This window comes from Opisthocomus hoazin, chromosome 30 (assembly GCF_030867145.1).
Source record: "Opisthocomus hoazin isolate bOpiHoa1 chromosome 30, bOpiHoa1.hap1, whole genome shotgun sequence".
Taxonomy (NCBI): Eukaryota; Metazoa; Chordata; class Aves; order Opisthocomiformes; family Opisthocomidae; genus Opisthocomus; species Opisthocomus hoazin.
In genome coordinates, this window is record NC_134443.1 from 5,847,485 (window position 1) to 5,866,152 (window position 18,668).

Here is an 18,668-nt window from a genome sequence, read left to right on the forward strand (position 1 = left end):
GTTTCAAGTGGCAAGATAAGCAAGCAGCCCCATTCTCTGTGCCTCTATGCGAACAGTGCCATGGGCAGATGAGGCTGAGCAACAGCTTTCCAGGCTAGCCCCTTCTGGCTGCCAGCTATCTGCAGACGTTCGCATTTCAAGAGCAGGGCTGTGAAAGGAGCCTGGCTGGGACACCATCTTTCCCAGGCTACGTTTGAAGTTTCAAGTGGGAAGATAAGCAATGAGCCCCATTCTCTGTGCCTCTATGCGAACAGTGCCATGGGCAGATGAGGCTGAACAACAGCTTTCCAGGCTAGCACCTTCTGGCTGCCAGCTATCTGCAGACGTTCGCACTTTCGGAGCAGGGCTGCGAAAGGAGCCTGGCTGGGACACCAACTTTCCCAGGCTACGTTTGAAGTTTGAGGTGGCAAGACAAGCAAGCAGCCCCATACTCTGTGCCTCTGTGCGAGCAGTGCCATGGGCAGATGAGGCTGAGCAACAGCTTTCCAGGCTAGCGCCTTCTGGCTGCCAGCTATCTGCAGACGTTCGCACTTTCAAGAGCAGGGATGCGAAAGGAGCCTAGCAGGTACACCATCTTTCCCAGGCTACGTTTGAAGTTTGAGGTGGCAAGACAAGCAAGCAGCCCCATACTCTGTGCCTCTGTGCGAGCACTGGCATGGGCAGATGAGGCTGAGCAACAGCTTTCCAGGATAGCCCCTTTTGGCTGCCAGCTATCTGCAGACGTTCGCACTTTTGGAGCAGGGCTGTGATAGGAGCCTGGCAGGGACAGCACCATTCCCAGCATGCGTTTGAAGTTTCAAGTGGCAAGATAAGCAAGCAGCCCCATTCTCTGTGCCTCTGTGCGAGCAGTGCCATGGGCAGATGAGGCTGAGCAACGGCTTTCCAGGATAGCACCTTCTGGCTGCCAGCTATCTGCAGACGTTCGCATTTCAAGAGCAGGGCTGCGAAAGGAGCCTAGCAGGTACACCATCTTTCCCAGGCTACGTTTGAAGTTTGAGGTGCAAGAGAAGCAAGCAGCCCCATTCTCTGTGCCTCTGTGCGAGCAGTGCCATGGGCAGATGAGGCTGAGGAACAGCTTTCCAGGATAGCCCCTTCTGGCTGCCAGCTATCTGCAGACGTTCGCACTTTCGGAGCAGGGCTGCGAAAGGAGCCTGGCTGGGACACCAACTTTCCCAGGCTACGTTTGAAGTTTGAGGTGGCAAGACAAGCAAGCAGCCCCATTCTCTGTGCCTCTGTGCAAGCACTGCCCTGGGCAGATGAGGCTGAGCAAGAGCTTTCCAGGCTAGCCCCTTCTGGCTGCCAGCTATCTGCAGAAGTTCGCACTTTCGGAGCAGGGCTGCGAAAGGAGCCTGGCTGGGACACTATCTTTCCTAGGCTACGTTTGAAGTTTGAGGTGGCAAGACAAGCAAGCAGCCCCATTCTCTGTGCCTCTGTGCGAGCACTGCCATGGGCAGATGAGGCTGAGCAACAGCTTTCCAGGATAGCCCCTTCTGGCTGCCAGCTATCTGCAGACGTTCGCACTTTCGGAGTAGGGCTGTGATAGGAGCCTGGCAGGGACACCACCATTCCCAGCATGCGTTTGAAGTTTCAAGTGGCAAGATAAGCAAGCAGCCCCATTCTCTGTGCCTCTGTGCGAACAGTGCCATGGGCAGATGAGGCTGAGCAACAGCTTTCCAGGCTAGCCACTTCTGGCTGCCAGCTATCTGCAGACGTTCGCATTTCAAGAGCAGGGCTGTGAAAGGACCCTGGCTGGGACACCATCTTTCCCAGGCTACGTTTGAAGTTTGAGGTGGCAAGACAAGCAAGGAGCCCCATTCTCTGTGCCTCTATGCGAACAGTGCCATGGGCAGATGAGGCTGAGCAACAGCTTTCCAGTATAGCACCTTCTGGCTGCCAGCTATCTGCAGACGTTCGCATTTCAAGAGCAGGGCTGTGAAAGGAGCCTGGCTGGGACACCGACTTTCCCAGGCTACGTTTGAAGTTTCAGGTGGCAAGACAAGCAAGCAGCCCCATACTCTGTGCCTCTGTGCGAGCACTGGCATGGGCAGATGAGGCTGAGCAACAGCTTTCCAGGCTAGCCCCTTCTGGCTGCCAGCTATCTGCAGACGTTCGCATTTCAAGAGCAGGGATGCGAAAGGAGCCTAGCAGGTACACCATCTTTCCCAGGCTACGTTTGAAGTTTGAGGTGGCAAGACAAGCAAGCAGCCCCATACTCTGTGCCTCTATGCGAGCACTGGCATGGGCAGATAAGGCTGAGCAACAGCTTTCCAGGCTAGCCACTTCTGGCTGCCACCTATCTGCAGACGTTCGCACTTTTGGAGCAGGGCTGTGATAGGAGCCTGGCAGGGACACCACCATTCCCAGCATGCGTTTGAAGTTTCAAGTGGCAAGATAAGCAAGCAGCCCCATTCTCTGTGCCTCTGTGCGAGCAGTGCCATGGGCAGATGACGCTGAGCAACGGCTTTCCAGGATAGCACCTTCTGGCTGCCAGCTATCTGCAGACGTTCGCATTTCAAGAGCAGGGCTGCGAAAGGAGCCTAGCAGGTACACCATCTTTCCCAGGCTACGTTTGAAGTTTGAGGTGCAAGACAAGCAAGCAGTCCCATTCTCTGTGCCTCTGTGCGAGCAGTGCCATGGGCAGATGAGGCTGAGCAACAGCTTTCCAGGATAGCCCCTTCTGGCTGCCAGCTATCTGCAGACGTTCGCACTTTCGGAGCAGGGCTGCGAAAGGAGCCTGGCTGGGACACCAACTTTCCCAGCATGCGTTTGAAGTTTGAGGTGGGAAGGCAAGCAAGCAGCCCCATTCTCTGTGCCTCTGTGCGAGCACTGCCATGGGCAGATGAGGCTGAGCAACAGCTTTCCAGGCTAGCACCTTCTGGCTGCCAGCTATCTGCAGACGTTCGCACTTTCGGAGCAGGGCTGTGATAGGAGCCTGGCAGGGACACCACCATTCCCAGCATGCGTTTGAAGTTTCAAGTGGCAAGATAAAAAAGCAGCCCCATTCTCCGTGCCTCTGTGCGAGCACTGCCATGGGTAGATGAGGCTGAGCAACAGCTTTCCAGGCTAGCACCTTCTGGCTGCCAGCTATCTGCAGACATTCGCACTTTCGGAGCAGGGCTGCGAAAGGAGCCTGGCTGGGACACCAACTTTCCCAGGCTACGTTTGAAGTCTGAGGTGGTAAGACAAGCAAGGAGCCCCATTCTCTGTGCCTCTGTGCGAGCACTGCCATGGGCAGATGAGGCTGAGCAACAGCTTTCCAGGATAGCCCCTTCTGCCTGCCAGCTATCTGCAGACGTTCGCACTTTCGGAGCAGGGCTGTGATAGGAGCCTGGCAGGGACACCACCATTCCCAGCATGCGTTTGAAGTTTCAAGTGGCAAGATAAGCAAGCAGCCCCATTCTCTGTGCCTCTGTGCGAGCAGTGCCATGGGCAGATGAGGCTGAGCAACGGCTTTCCAGGATAGCACCTTCTGGCTGCCAGCTATCTGCAGACGTTCGCATTTCAAGAGCAGGGCTGCGAAAGGAGCCTAGCAGGTACACCATCTTTCGCAGGCTACGTTTGAGGTGGCAAGAGAAGCAAGGAGCCCCATTCTCTTTGCCTCTGTGCGAGCAGTGCCATGGGCAGATGAGGCTGAGGAACAGCTTTCCAGGCTAGCCCCTTCTGGCTGCCAGCTATCTGCAGACGTTCGCACTTTCGGAGCAGGGCTGCGAAAGGAGCCTGGCTGGGACACCAAATTTCCCAGGCTACGTTTGAAGTTTGAGGTGGCAAGACAAGCAAGCAGCCCCATTCTCTGTGCCTCTGTGCGAGCACTGCCCTGGGCAGATGAGGCTGAGCAAGAGCTTTCCAGGATAGCCCCTTCTGGCTGCCAGCTATCTGCAGAAGTTCGCACTTTCGGAGCAGGGCTGTGATAGGAGCCTGGCAGGGACACCACCATTCCCAGCATGCGTTTGAAGTTTCAAGTGGCAAGATAAGTAAGCAGCCCCATTCTCTGTGCCTCTATACGAACAGTGCCATGGGCAGATGAGGCTGAGCAACAGCTTTCCAGGCTAGCCACTTCTGGCTGCCAGCTATCTGCAGACGTTCACACTTTCGGAGCAGGGCTGCGAAAGGAGCCTGGCTGGGACACCGACTTTCCCAGGCTATGTTTGAAGTTTGAGGTGGCAAGACAAGCAAGCAGCCCCATACTCTGTGCCTCTATGCGAACAGTGCCATGGGAAGATGAGGCTGAGCAACAGCTTTCCAGGATAGCACCTTCTGGCTGCCAGCTATCTGCAGACGTTCACACTTTCGGAGCAGGGCTGCGAAAGGAGCCTGGCTGGGACACCGACTTTCCCAGGCTATGTTTGAAGTTTGAGGTGGCAAGACAAGCAAGCAGCCCCATACTCTGTGCCTCTGTGCGAGCACTGGCATGGGCAGATGAGGCTGAGCAACAGCTTTCCAGGCTAGCCACTTCTGGCTGCCAGCTATCTGCAGACGTTCGCATTGCAAGAGCAGGGCTGCGAAAGGAGCCTAGCAGGTACACCATCTTTCCCAGGCTACGTTTGAAGTTTGAGGTGGCAAGACAAGCAAGCAGCCCCATTCTCTGTGCCTCTGTGCGAGCACTGCCATGGGCAGATGAGGCTGAGCAACAGCTTTCCAGGCTAGCCCCTTCTGGCTGCCAGCTATCTGCAGACGTTCGCACTTTTGGAGCAGGACTGTGATAGGAGCCTGGCAGTGACACCACCATTCCCAGCATGCGTTTGAAGTTTCAAGTGGCAAGATAAGCAAGCAGCCCCATTCTCTGTGCCTCTGTGCGAGCAGTGCCATGGGCAGATGAGGCTGAGCAACAGCTTTCCAGGATAGCACCTTCTGGCTGCCAGCTATCTGCAGACGTTAGCATTTCAAGAGCAGGGCTGCGAAAGGAGCCTAGCAGGTACACCATCTTTCCCAGGATACGTTTGAAGTTTGAGGTGCAAGACAAGCAAGCAGCCCCATTCTCTGTGCCTCTGTGCGAGCAGTGCCATTGGCAGATGAGGCTGAGCAACAGCTTTCCAGGATAGCACCTTCTGGCTGCCAGCTATCTGCAGACATTCGCACTTTCGGAGCAGGGCTGCGAAAGGAGCCTGGCTTGGAAACCTAATTTCCCAGGCTACGTTTGAAGTTTGAGGTGGCAAGACAAGCAAGCAGCCCCATACTCTGTGCCTCTGTGTGAGCACTGCCATGGGAAGATGAGGCTGAGCAACAGCTTTCCAGGCTAGCCCCTTCTGGCTGCCAGCTATCTGCAGACGTTCGCACTTTTGGAGCAGGGCTGTGATAGGAGCCTGGCAGGGACACCACCATTCCCAGCATGCGTTTGAAGTTTCAAGTAGCAAGATGAGCAAGCAGCCCCATTCTCTGTGCCTCTGTGCGAGCAGTGCCATGGGCAGATGAGGCTGAGCAACAGCTTTCCAGGCTAGCACCTTCTGGCTGCCAGCTATCTGCAGACGTTCGCACTTTCGGAGCAGGGCTGCGAAAGGAGCCTGGCTGGGACACCAACATACCCAGGCTACGTTTGAAGTTTCAGGTGGCAAGACAAGCAAGCAGCCCCATTCTCTGTGCTCTGTGCGAGCACTGCCATGGGCAGGTGAGGCTGAGCAACAGCTTTCCAGGATAGCACCTTCTGGCTGCCAGCTATCTGCAGACGTTCGCATTTCAAGAGCAGGGCTGTGAAAGGAGCCTGGCTGGGACACCATCTTTCCCAGGCTACGTTTGAAGTTTGAGGTGGCAAGACAAGCAAGCAGCCCCATTCTCTGTGCCTCTGTGCGAGCAGTGCCATGGGCAGATGAGGCTGAACAACAGCTTTCCAGGCTAGCACCTTCTGGCTGCCAGCTATCTGCAGACGTTCGCACTTTCGGAGCAGGGCTGCGAAAGGAGCCTGGCTGGGACACCAACTTTCCCAGGCTACGTTTGAAGTTTGAGGTGGCAAGACAAGAAGGTAGCCCCATTCTCTGTGCCTCTGTGCGAGCACTGCCATGGGCAGATGAGGCTGAGCAACAGCTTTCCAGGCTAGCACCTTCTGGCTGCCAGCTATCTGCAGACGTTCGCACTTTCGGAGCAGGGCTGCGAAAGGAGCCTGGCTGGGACACCAACATACCCAGGCTACGTTTGAAGTTTGAGGTGGCAAGACAAGCAAGCAGCACCATTCTCTGTGCTCTGTGCGAGCACTGCCATGGGCAGGTGAGGCTGAGCAACAGCTTTCCAGCATAGCACCTTCTGGCTGCCAGCTATCTGCAGACATTCGCATTTCAAGAGCAGGGCTGTGAAAGGAGCCTGGCTGGGACACCAACTTTCCCAGCATGCGTTTGAAGTTTGAGGTGGCAAGACAAGCAAGCAGCCCCATACTCTGTGCCTCTGTGCGAGCACTGCCATGGGCAGATGAGGCTGAGCAACAGCTTTCCAGGATAGCCCCTTCTGCCTGCCAGCTATCTGCAGACGTTCGCACTTTCGGAGCAGGGCTGTGATAGGAGCCTGGCAGGGACACCACCATTCCCAGCATGCGTTTGAAGTTTCAAGTGGCAAGACAAGCAAGCAGCCCCATTCTCTGTGCCTCTGTGCGAGCAGTGCCATGGGCAGATGAGGCTGAGCAACAGCTTTCCAGTCTAGCCACTTCTGGCTGCCAGCTATCTGCAGACGTTCGCATTTGAAGAGCAGGGCTGTGAAAGGACCCTGGCTGTGACACCATCTTTCCCAGGCTACGTTTGAAGTTTGAGGTGGCAAGACAAGCAAGGAGCCCCATTCTCTGTGCCTCTGTGCGAGCAGTGCCATGGGCAGATGAGGCTGAGCAACAGCTTTCCAGGCTAGCACCTTCTGGCTGCCAGCTATCTGCAGACGTTCGCACTTTCGGAGCAGGGCTGCGAAAGGAGCCTGTCTGGGACACCAACTTTCCCAGGCTACGTTTGAAGTTTGAGGTGGCAAGACAAGCAAGCAGCCCCATTCTCTGTGCCTCTGTGCGAGCAGTGCCATGGGCAGATGAGGCTGAGCAACAGCTTTCCAGGCTAGCACCTTCTGGCTGCCAGCTATCTGCAGACATTTGCACTTTCGGAGCAGGGCTGCGAAAGGAGCCTGGCTGGGACACCACCATTCCCAGCATGCGTTTGAAGTTTGAGGTGGCAAGACAAGCAAGCAGCCCCATTCTCTGTGCCTCTGTGCGAGCACTGCCATGGGCAGATGAGGCTGAGCAACAGCTTTCCAGGCTAGCACCTTCTGGCTGCCAGCTATCTGCAGACGTTCGCACTTTCGGAGCAGGGCTGCTAAAGGAGCCTGGCTGGGACACCAACTTTCCCAGGCTACGTTTGAAGTTTGAGGTGGCAAGACAAGAAAGCAGCCCCATTCTCTGTGCCTCTGTGCGAGCACTGCCATGGGCAGGTGAGGCTGAGCAACAGCTTTCCAGGATAGCACCTTCTGGCTGCCAGCTATCTGCAGACGTTCGCACTTTCGGAGCAGGGCTGTGATAGGAGCCTGGCAGGGACACCACCATTCCCAGCATGCGTTTGAAGTTTCAAGTGGCAAGATAAGCAAGCAGCCCCATTCTCTGTGCCTCTATGCGAACAGTGCCATGGGCAGATGAGGCTGAGCAACAGCTTTCCAGGCTAGCCCCTTCTGGCTGCCAGCTATCTGCAGACGTTCGCATTTCAAGAGCAGGGCTGTGAAAGGAGCCTGGCTGGGACACCATCTTTCCCAGGCTACGTTTGAAGTTTGAGGTGGCAAGACAAGCAAGGAGCCCCATTCTCTGTGCCTCTGTGCTAGCAGTGCCATGGGCAGATGAGGCTGAGCAACAGCTTTCCAGGCTAGCACCTTCTGGCTGCCAGCTATCTGCAGACGTTCGCATTTCAAGACCAGGGCTGTGAAAGAAGCCTGGCTGGGACACCATCTTTCCCAGGCTACGTTTGAAGTTTGAGGTGGCAAGACAAGCAAGGAGCCCCATTCTCTGTGCCTCTGTGCGAGCAGTGCCATGGGCAGATGAGGCTGAGCAACAGCTTTCCAGGATAGCCCCTTCTGGCTGCCAGCTATCTGCAGACGTTCGCACTTTCGGAGCAGGGCTGCGAGAGGAGCCTGACTGGGACACCAACTTTCCCAGGCTACGTTTGAAGTTTGAGGTGGCAAGACAAGCAAGGAGCCCCATTCTCTGTGCCTCTGTGCGAGCACTGCCATGGGCAGATGAGGCTGAGCAAGAGCTTTCCAGGATAGACCCTTCCGGCTGCCAGCTATCTGCAGACGTTCGCACTTTCGGAGTAGGGCTGTGATAGGAGCCTGGCAGGAACACCACCATTCCCAGCATGCGTTTGAAGTTTCAAGTGGGAAGATAAGCAAGCAGCCCCATTCTCTGTGCCTCTATGCGAACAGTGCCATGGGCAGATGAGGCTGAGCAACAGCTTTCCAGGCTAGCCACTTCTGGCTGCCAGCTATCTGCAGACGTTCGCATTTCAAGAGCAGGGAATCGAAAGGAGCCTAGCAGGTACACCATTTTTCCCAGGATACGTTTGAAGTTTGAGGTGGCAAGACAAGCAAGGAGCCCCATTCTCTGTGCCTCTGTGCGAGCACTGCCATGGGCAGATGAGGCTGAGCAACAACTTTCCAGGCTAGCACCTTCTGGCTGCCAGCTATCTGCAGACGTTCGCACTTTCGGAGCAGGGCTGCGAAAGGAGCCTGGCTGGGACACCAACTTTCCCAGGCTACGTTTGAAGTTTGAGGTGGCAAGACAAGCAAGCAGCCCCATTCTCTGTGCCTCTGTGCGAGCAGTGCCATGGGCAGATGAGGCTGAGCAACAGCTTTCCAGGATAGCACCTTCTGGCTGCCAGCTATCTGCAGACATTCGCACTTTCGGAGCAGGGCTGTGATAGGAGCCTGGCTGGGACACCACCATTCCCAGCATGCGTTTGAAGTTTCAAGTGGCAAGACAAGCAAGCAGCCCCATACTCTGTGCCTCTGTGCGAGCACTGCCATGGGCTGGTGAGGCTGAGTAACAGCTTTCCAGGATAGCACCTTCTGGCTGCCAGCTATCTGCAGACGTTCGCACTTTCGGAGCAGGGCTGTTATAGGAGCCTGGCAGGGACACCACCATTCCCAGCATGCGTTTGAAGTTTCAAGTGGCAAGACAAGCAAGCAGCCCCATTCTCTGTGCCTCTATGCGAGTACTGCCATGGGCAGATGAGGCTGAGCAACAGCTTTCCAGGATAGCACCTTCTGGCTGCCAGCTATCTGCAGACGTTCGCATTTCAAGAGCAGGACTGTGAAAGGAGGCTGGCTGGGACACCATCTTTCCCAGGCTACGTTTGAAGTTTGAGGTGGCAAGACAAGCAAGGAGCCCCATTCTCTGTGCCTCTGTGCGAGCAGTGCCATGGGCAGATGAGGCTGAGCAACAGCTTTCCAGGCTAGCACCTTCTGGCTGCCAGCTATCTGCAGACGTTCGCACTTTCGGAGCAGGGCTGCGAAAGGAGCCTGGCTGGGACACCAACTTTCCCAGGCTACGTTTGAAGTTTGAGGTGGCAAGACAAGCAAGCAGCCCCATTCTCTGTGCCTCTGTGCGAGCAGTGCCATGGGCAGATGAGGCTGAGCAACAGCTTTCCAGGATAGCACCTTCTGGCTGCCAGCTATCTGCAGACGTTCGCATTTCAAGAGCAGGGCTGCGAAAGGAGCCTAGCAGGTACACCATCTTTTCCAGGCTACGTTTGAAGTTTCAGGTGGCAAGACAAGCAAGCAGCCCCATTCTCTGTGCCTCTGTGCGAGCACTGCCATGGGCAGATGAGGCTGAGCAACAGCTTTCCAGGCTAGCACCTTCTGGCTGCCAGCTATCTGCAGACATTCGCACTTTCGGAGCAGGGCTGTGATAGGAGCCTGGCAGGGACACCACCATTCCCAGCATGCGTTTGAAGTTTCAAGTGGCAAGATAAGCAAGGAGCCCCATTCTCTGTGCCTCTGTGCGAGCAGTGCCATGGGCAGATGAGGCTGAGCAACAGCTTTCCAGGCTAGCACCTTCTGGCTGCCAGCTATCTGCAGACATTCGCACTTTCGGAGCAGGGCTGCGAAAGGAGCCTGGCTGGGACACCAACTTTCCCAGCATGCGTTTGAAGTTTGAGGTGGCAAGACAAGCAAGCAGCCCCATACTCTGTGCCTCTGTGCGAGCACTGCCATGGGCAGATGAGGCTGAGCAACAGCTTTCCAGGATAGCCCCTTCTGCCTGCCAGCTATCTGCAGACGTTCGCACTTTCGGAGCAGGGCTGTGATAGGAGCCTGGCAGGGACACCACCATTCCCAGCATGCGTTTGAAGTTTCAAGTAGCAAGATGAGCAAGCAGCCCCATTCTCTGTGCCTCTGTGCGAGCAGTGCCATGGGCAAATGAGGCTGAGCAACAGCTTTCCAGGATAGCACCTTCTGGCTGCCAGCTATCTGCAGACGTTCGCACTTTCGGAGCAGGGCTGCGAAAGGAGCCTGGCTGGGACACCAACTTTCCCAGGCTACGTTTGAAGTTTGAGGTGGCAAGACAAGCAAGCAGCCCCATTCTCTGTGCCTCTGTGCGAGCACTGCCATGGGCAGATGAGGCTGAGCAACAGCTTTCCAGGATAGCACCTTCTGGCTGCCAGCTATCTGCAGACGTTCGCATTTCAAGAGCAGGGCTGCGAAAGGAACCTAGCAGGTACACCATCTTTCCCAGGATACGTTTGAAGTTTGAGGTGGCAAGACAAGAAAGCAGCCCCATTCTCTGTGCCTCTGTGCGAGCACTGCCATGGGCAGGTGAGGCTGAGCAACAGCTTTCCAGGATAGCACCTTCTGGCTGCCAGCTATCTGCAGACGTTCGCACTTTCGGAGCAGGGCTGTGATAGGAGCCTGGCAGGGACACCACCATTCCCAGCATGCGTTTGAAGTTTCAAGTGGCAAGATAAGCAAGCAGCCCCATTCTCTGTGCCTCTGTGCGAACAGTGCCATGGGCAGATGAGGCTGAGCAACAGCTTTCCAGGCTAGCCCCTTCTGGCTGCCAGCTATCTGCAGACGTTCGCATTTCAAGAGCAGGGCTGTGAAAGGAGCCTGACTGGGACACCAACTTTCCCAGGCTACGTTTGAAGTTTGAGGTGGCAAGACAAGCAAGGAGCCCCATTCTCTGTGCCTCTGTGCGAGCAGTGCCATGGGCAGATGAGGCTGAGCAACAGCTTTCCAGGATAGCCCCTTCTGGCTGCCAGCTATCTGCAGACGTTCGCACTTTCGGAGCAGGGCTGTGATAGGAGCCTGGCAGGGACACCACCATTCCCAGCATGCGTTTGAAGTTTCAAGTAGCAAGATGAGCAAGCAGCCCCATTCTCTGTGCCTCTGTGCGAGCAGTGCCATGGGCAAATGAGGCTGAGCAACAGCTTTCCAGGATAGCACCTTCTGGCTGCCAGCTATCTGCAGACGTTCGCACTTCCGGAGCAGGGCTGCGAAAGGAGCCTGGCTGGGACACCAACTTTCCCAGGCTACGTTTGAAGTTTGAGGTGGCAAGACAAGCAAGGAGCCCCATTCTCTGTGCCTCTGTGCGAACACTGCCATGGGCAGATGAGGCTGAGCAACAGCTTTCCAGGATAGCCCCTTCTGGCTGCCAGCTATCTGCAGACGTTCGCACTTTCGGAGAAGGGCTGTGATAGGAGCCTGGCAGGGACACCACCATTCCCAGCATGCGTTTGAAGTTTCAAGTGGCAAGATAAGCAAGCAGCCCCATTCTCTGTGCCTCTATACGAGCACTGCCATGGGCAGATGAGGCTGAGCAACAGCTTTCTAGGCTAGCCACTTCTGGCTGCCAGCTATCTGCAGACGTTCGCATTTGAAGAGCAGGGCTGTGAAAGGACCCTGGCTGTGACACCATCTTTCCCAGGCTACGTTTGAAGTTTGAGGTGGCAAGACAAGCAAGGAGCCCCATTCTCTGTGCCTCTGTGCGAGCAGTGCCATGGGCAGATGAGGCTGAGCAACAGCTTTCCAGGCTAGCACCTTCTGGCTGCCAGCTATCTGCAGACGTTCGCACTTTCGGAGCAGGGCTGCGAAAGGAGCCTGGCTGGGACACATACTTTCCCAGCATGCGTTTGAAGTTTGAGGAGGCAAGACAAGCAAGGAGCCCCATTCTCTGTGCCTCTGTGCGAGCACTGCCATGGGCAGATGAGGCTGAGCAACAGCTTTCCAGGCTAGCACCTTCTGGCTGCCAGCTATCTGCAGACGTTCGCACTTTCGGAGCAGGGCTGCGAAAGGAGCCTGGCTGGGACACCAACTTTCCCAGGCTACGTTTGAAGTTTGAGGTGGCAAGACAAGCAAGCAGCCCCATTCTCTGTGCCTCTGTGCGAGCAGTGCCATGGGCAGATGAGGCTGAGCAACAGCTTTCCAGGATAGCACCTTCTGGCTGCCAGCTATCTGCAGACGTTCGCATTTCAAGAGCAGGGCTGCGAAAGGAGCCTAGCAGGTACACCATCTTTCCCAGGCTACGTTTGAAGTTTGAGGTGGCAAGACAAGCAAGGAGCCCCATTCTCTGTGCCTCTGTGCGAGCACTGCCATGGGCAGATGAGGCTGAGCAACAGCTTTCCAGGCTAGCACCTTCTGGCTGCCAGCTATCTGCAGACGTTCGCACTTTTGGAGCGGGGCTCTGATAGGAGCCTGGCAGGGACACCACCATTCCCCACATGCGTTTGAAGTTTCAAGTGGCAAGATAAGCAAGCAGCCCCATTCTCTGTGCCTCTGTGCGAGCACTGTCATGGGCAGATCAGGCTGAGCAACAGCTTTCCAGAGTAGCACCTTCTGGCTGCCAGCTATCTGCAGACGTTCGCACTTTCGGAGCAGGGCTGCAAAAGGAGCCTGGCTGGGACACCAACTTTCCCAGGCTACGTTTGAAGTTTGAGGTGGCAAGATAAGCAAGCAGCCCCATTCTCTGTGCCGCTGTGCGAGCAGTGCCATGGGCAGATGAGGCTGAGCAACAGCTTTCCAGGCTAGCCCCTTCTGGCTGCCAGCTATCTGCAGACGTTCGCATTTCAAGAGCAGGGCTGCGAAGGGAGCCCAGCAGGTACACCATCTTTCCCAGGCTACGTTTGAAGTTTGAGGTGGCAAGAGAAGCAAGGAGCCCCATTCTCTGTGCCTCTGTGCGAGCAGTGCCATGGGCAGATGAGGCTGAGCAACAGCTTTCCAGGCTAGCACCTTCTGGCTGCCAGCTATCTGCAGACGTTCGCACTTTCGGAGCAGGGCTGCGAAAGGAGCCTGGCTGGGACACCAACTTTCCCAGGCTACGTTTGAAGGTTGAGGTGGCAAGACAAGCAAGCAGCCCCATTCTCTGTGCCTCTGTGCGAGCACTGCCATGGGCAGATGAGGCTGAGCAACAGCTTTCCAGGCTAGCACCTTCTGGCTGCCAGCTATCTGCAGACGTTCGCACTTTCGGAGCAGGGCTGTGATAGGAGCCTGGCAGGGACACCACCATTCCCAGCATGCGTTTGAAGTTTCAAGTGGCAAGATAAGCAAGCAGCCCCATTCTCTGTGCCTCTATGCGAACAGTGCCATGGGCAGATGAGGCTGAGCAACAGCTTTCCAGGCTAGCCCCTTCTGGCTGCCAGCTATCTGCAGACGTTCGCATTTCAAGAGCAGGAATGCGAAAGGAGCCTAGCAGGTACACCATTTTTCCCAGGCTACGTTTGAGGTGGCAAGACAAGCAAGGAGCCCCATTCTCTGTGCCTCTGTGCGAGCAGTGCCATGGGCAGATGAGGCTGAGCAACAGCTTTCCAGGCTAGCCCCTTCTGGCTGCCAGCTATCTGCAGACGTTCGCATTTCAAGAGCAGGGCTGCGAAGGGAGCCCAGCAGGTACACCATCTTTCCCAGCCTACGTTTGAAGTTTGAGGTGGCAAGAGAAGCAAGCAGCCCCATTCTCTGTGCCTCTGTGCGAGCAGTGCCATGGGCAGATGAGGCTGAGCAACAGCTTTCCAGGCTAGCACCTTCTGGCTGCCAGCTATCTGCAGACGTTCGCACTTTCGGAGCAGGGCTGCGAAAGGAGCCTGGCTGGGACACCAACTTTCCCAGGCTACGTTTGAAGTTTGAGGTGGCAAGACAAGCAAGCAGCCCCATTCTCTGTGCCTCTGTGCGAGCACTGCCATGGGCAGATGAGGCTGAGCAACAGCTTTCCAGGATAGCACCTTCTGGCTGCCAGCTATCTGCAGACGTTCGCACTTTCGGAGCAGGGCTGTGATAGGAGCCTGGCAGGGACACCACCATTCCCAGCATGCGTTTGAAGTTTCAAGTGGCAAGATAAGCAAGCAGCCCCATTCTCTGTGCCTCTATGCGAACAGTGCCATGGGCAGATGAGGCTGAGCAACAGCTTTCCAGGCTAGCCCCTTCTGGCTGCCAGCTATCTGCAGACGTTCGCATTTCAAGAGCAGGGCTGCGAAAGGAGCCTGGCTGGGACACCAAATTTCCCAGGCTACGTTTGAAGTTTGAGGTGGCAAGACAAGCAAGCAGCCCCATTCTCTGTGCCTCTATGCGAACAGTGCCATGGGCAGATGAGGCTGAGCAACAGCTTTCCAGGATAGCACCTTCTGGCTGCCAGCTATCTGCAGACGTTCGCATTTCAAGAGCAGGGCTGCGAAAGGAGCCTGGCTGGGACACCAACCTTCCCAGGCTACGTTTGAAGTTTGAGGTGGCAAGACAAGCAAGGAGCCCCATTCTCTGTGCCTCTGTGCGAGCACTGCCATGGGCAGGTGAGGCTGAGCAACAGCTTTCCAGGATAGCCCCTTCTGCCTGCCAGCTATCTGCAGACGTTCGCACTTTCGGAGCAGGGCTGTGATAGGAGCCTGGCAGGGACACCACCATTCCCAGCATGCGTTTGAAGTTTCAAGTGGCAAGATAAGCAAGCAGCCCCATTCTCTGTGCCTCTGTGCGAGCACTGCCATGGGCAGATGAGGCTGAGCAACAGCTTTCCAGGATAGCCCCTTCTGGCTGCCAGCTATCTGCAGACGTTCGCATTTCAAGAGCAGGGCTGCGAAAGGAGCCTAGCAAGTACACCATCTTTCCCAGGATACGTTTGAAGTTTGAGGTGGCAAGACAAGCAAGGAGCCCCATTCTCTGTGCCTCTGTGCGAGCAGTGCCATGGGCAGATGAGGCTGAGCAACAGCTTTCCAGGCTAGCACCTTCTGGCTGCCAGCTATCTGCAGACGTTCGCACTTTCGGAGCAGGGCTGCGAAAGGAGCCTGGCTGGGACACCAACTTTCCCAGCATGCGTTTGAAGTTTCAGGTGGCAAGACAAGCAAGCAGCCCCATTCTCTGTGCCTCTGTGCGAGCACTGCCATGGGCAGATGAGGCTGAGCAACAGCTTTCCAGGCTAGCACCTTCTGGCTGCCAGCTATCTGCAGACGTTCGCACTTTCGGAGCAGGGCTGTGATAGGAGCCTGGCAGGGACACCACCATTCCCAGCATGCGTTTGAAGTTTCAGGTGGCAAGACAAGCAAGCAGCCCCATTCTCTGTGCCTCTGTGCGAGCACTGCCATGGGCAGATGAGGCTGAGCAACAGCTTTCCAGGCTAGCACCTTCTGGCTGCCAGCTATCTGCAGACGTTCGCACTTTCGGAGCAGGGCTGTGATAGGAGCCTGGCAGGGACACCACCATTCCCAGCATGCGTTTGAAGTTTGAGGTGGCAAGATAAGCAAGCAGCCCCATTCTCTGTGCCTGTGTGCGAGCACTGCCATGGGCAGGTGAGGCTGAGCAACAGCTTTCCAGGCTAGCACCTTCTGGCTGCCAGCTATCTGCAGACGTTCGCACTTTCGGAGCAGGGCTGTGATAGGAGCCTGGCTGGGACACCACCATTCCCAGCATGCGTTTGAAGTTTGAGGTGGCAAGACAAGCAAGCAGCCCCATTCTCTGTGCCTCTGTGCGAGCACTGCCATGGGCAGATGAGGCTGAGCAACAGCTTTCCAGGCTAGCCCCTTCTGGCTGCCAGCTATCTGCAGACGTTCGCACTTTTGGAGCAGGGCTTTGATAGGAGCCTGGCAGGGACACCACCATTCCCAGCATGCGTTTGAAGTTTCAAGTGGCAAGATAAGCAAGCAGCCCCATTCTCTGTGCCTCTGTGGGAGCAGTGCCATGGGCAGATGAGGCTGAGCAACACCTTTCCAGGCTAGCACCTTCTGGCTGCCAGCTATCTGCAGACGTTCGCACATTCGGAGCAGGGCTGCGAAAGGAGCCTGGCTGGGACACCAACTTTCCCAGGCTACGTTTGAAGTTTCAGGTGGCAAGACAAGCAAGCAGCCCCATTCTCTGTGCGTCTATGCGAGCACTGCCATGGGCAGATGAGGCTGAGCAACAGCTTTCCAGGCTAGCACCTTCTGGCTGCCAGCTATCTGCAGACGTTCGCACTTTCGGAGCAGGGCTGTGATAGGAGCCTGGCAGGGACACCACCATTCCCAGCATGCGTTTGAAGTTTCAAGTGGCAAGATAAGCAAGCAGCCCCATTCTCTGTGCCTCTATGCGAACAGTGCCATGGGCAGATGAGGCTGAGCAACAGCTTTCCAGGCTAGCCCCTTCTGGCTGCCAGCTATCTGCAGACGTTCGCATTTCAAGAGCAGGGCTGCGAAAGGAGCCTGGCTGGGACACCAAATTTCCCAGGCTACGTTTGAAGTTTGAGGTGGCAAGACAAGCAAGCAGCCCCATTCTCTGTGCCTCTATACGAGCACTGCCATGGGCAGATGAGGCTGAGCAACAGCTTTCCAGGATAGCACCTTCTGGCTGCCAGCTATCTGCAGACGTTCGCACTTTCGGAGCAGGGCTGCAAAAGGAGCCTGGCTGGGACACCAACTTTCCCAGGCTACGTTTGAAGTTTCAGGTGGCAAGACAAGCAAGGAGCCCCATTCTCTGTGCCTCTGTGCGAGCACTGCCATGGGCAGGTGAGGCTGAGCAACAGCTTTCCAGGATAGCCCCTTCTGCCTGCCAGCTATCTGCAGACGTTCGCACTTTCGGAGCAGGGCTGCGAAAGGAGCCTGGCAGGGACACCACCATTCCCAGCATGCGTTTGAAGTTTCAAGTGGCAAGATAAGCAAGCAGCCCCATTCTCTGTGCCTCTGTGCGAGCACTGCCATGGGCAGATGAGGCTGAGCAACAGCTTTCCAGGATAGCCCCTTCTGGCTGCCAGCTATCTGCAGACGTTCGCATTTCAAGAGCAGGGCTGCGAAAGGAGCCTAGCAAGTACACCATCTTTCCCAGGCTACGTTTGAAGTTTGAGGTGGCAAGACAAGCAAGGAGCCCCATTCTCTGTGCCTCTGTGCGAGCAGTGCCATGGGCAGATGAGGCTGAGCAACAGCTTTCCAGGCTAGCACCTTCTGGCTGCCAGCTATCTGCAGACGTTCGCACTTTCGGAGCAGGGCTGCGAAAGGAGCCTGGCTGGGACACCACCATTCCCAGCATGCGCTTGAAGTTTCAAGTGGCAAGATAAGAAAGCAGCCCCATTCTCTGTGCCTCTGTGCGAGCACTGCCATGGGCAGGTGAGGCTGAGCAACAGCTTTCCAGGCTAGCCCCTTCTGGCTGCCAGCTATCTGCAGACGTTCGCATTTCAAGAGCAGGGCTGTGAAAGGAGCCTAGCAGGTACACCATCTTTCGCAGGCTACGTTTGAGGTGAGAAGACAAGCAAGGAGCCCCATTCTCTTTGCCTCTGTGCGAGCAGTGCCATGGGCACATGAGGCTGAGCAACAGCTTTCCAGGCTAGCACCTTCTGGCTGCCAGCTATCTGCAGACGTTCGCACTTTCGGAGAAGGGCTGCGAAAGGAGCCTGGCTGGGACACCAACTTTCCCAGCATGCGTTTGAAGTTTCAGGTGGCAAGACAAGCAAGCAGCCCCATTCTCTGTGCCTCTGTGCGAGCACTGCCATGGGCAGATGAGGCTGAGCAACAGCTTTCCAGGCTAGCACCTTCTGGCTGCCAGCTATCTGCAGACGTTCGCACTTTCGGAGCAGGGCTGTGATAGGAGCCTGGCAGGGACACCACCATTCCCAGCATGCGTTTGAAGTTTCAAGTGGCAAGACAAGCAAGGAGCCCCAGTCTCTGTGCCTCTGTGCGAGCAGTGCCATGGGCAGATGAGGCTGAGCAACAGCTTTCCAGGCTAGCACCTTCTGGCTGCCAGCTATCTGCAGACGTTCGCACTTTCGGAGCAGGGCTGCGAAAGGAGCCTGGCTGGGACACCAACTTTCCCAGGCTGCGTTTGAAGTTTGAGGTGGCAAGACAAGCAAGCAGCCCCATTCTCTGTGCCTCTATACGAGCACTGCCATGGGCAGATGAGGCTGAGCAACAGCTTTCCAGGCTAGCCCCTTCTGGCTGCCAGCTATCTGCAGACGTTCGCACTTTCGGAGCAGGGCTGTGATAGGAGCCTGGCTGGGACACCACCATTCCCAGCATGCGTTTGAAGTTTGAGGTGGCAAGACAAGCAAGCAGCCCCATTCTCTGTGCCTCTGTGCGAGCACTGCCATGGGCAGATGAGGCTGAGCAACAGCTTTCCAGGCTAGCCCCTTCTGGCTGCCAGCTATCTGCAGACGTTCGCACTTTTGGAGCAGGGCTTTGATAGGAGCCTGGCAGGGACACCACCATTCCCAGCATGCGTTTGAAGTTTCAAGTGGCAAGATAAGCAAGCAGCCCCATTCTCTGTGCCTCTGTGGGAGCAGTGCCATGGGCAGATGAGGCTGAGCA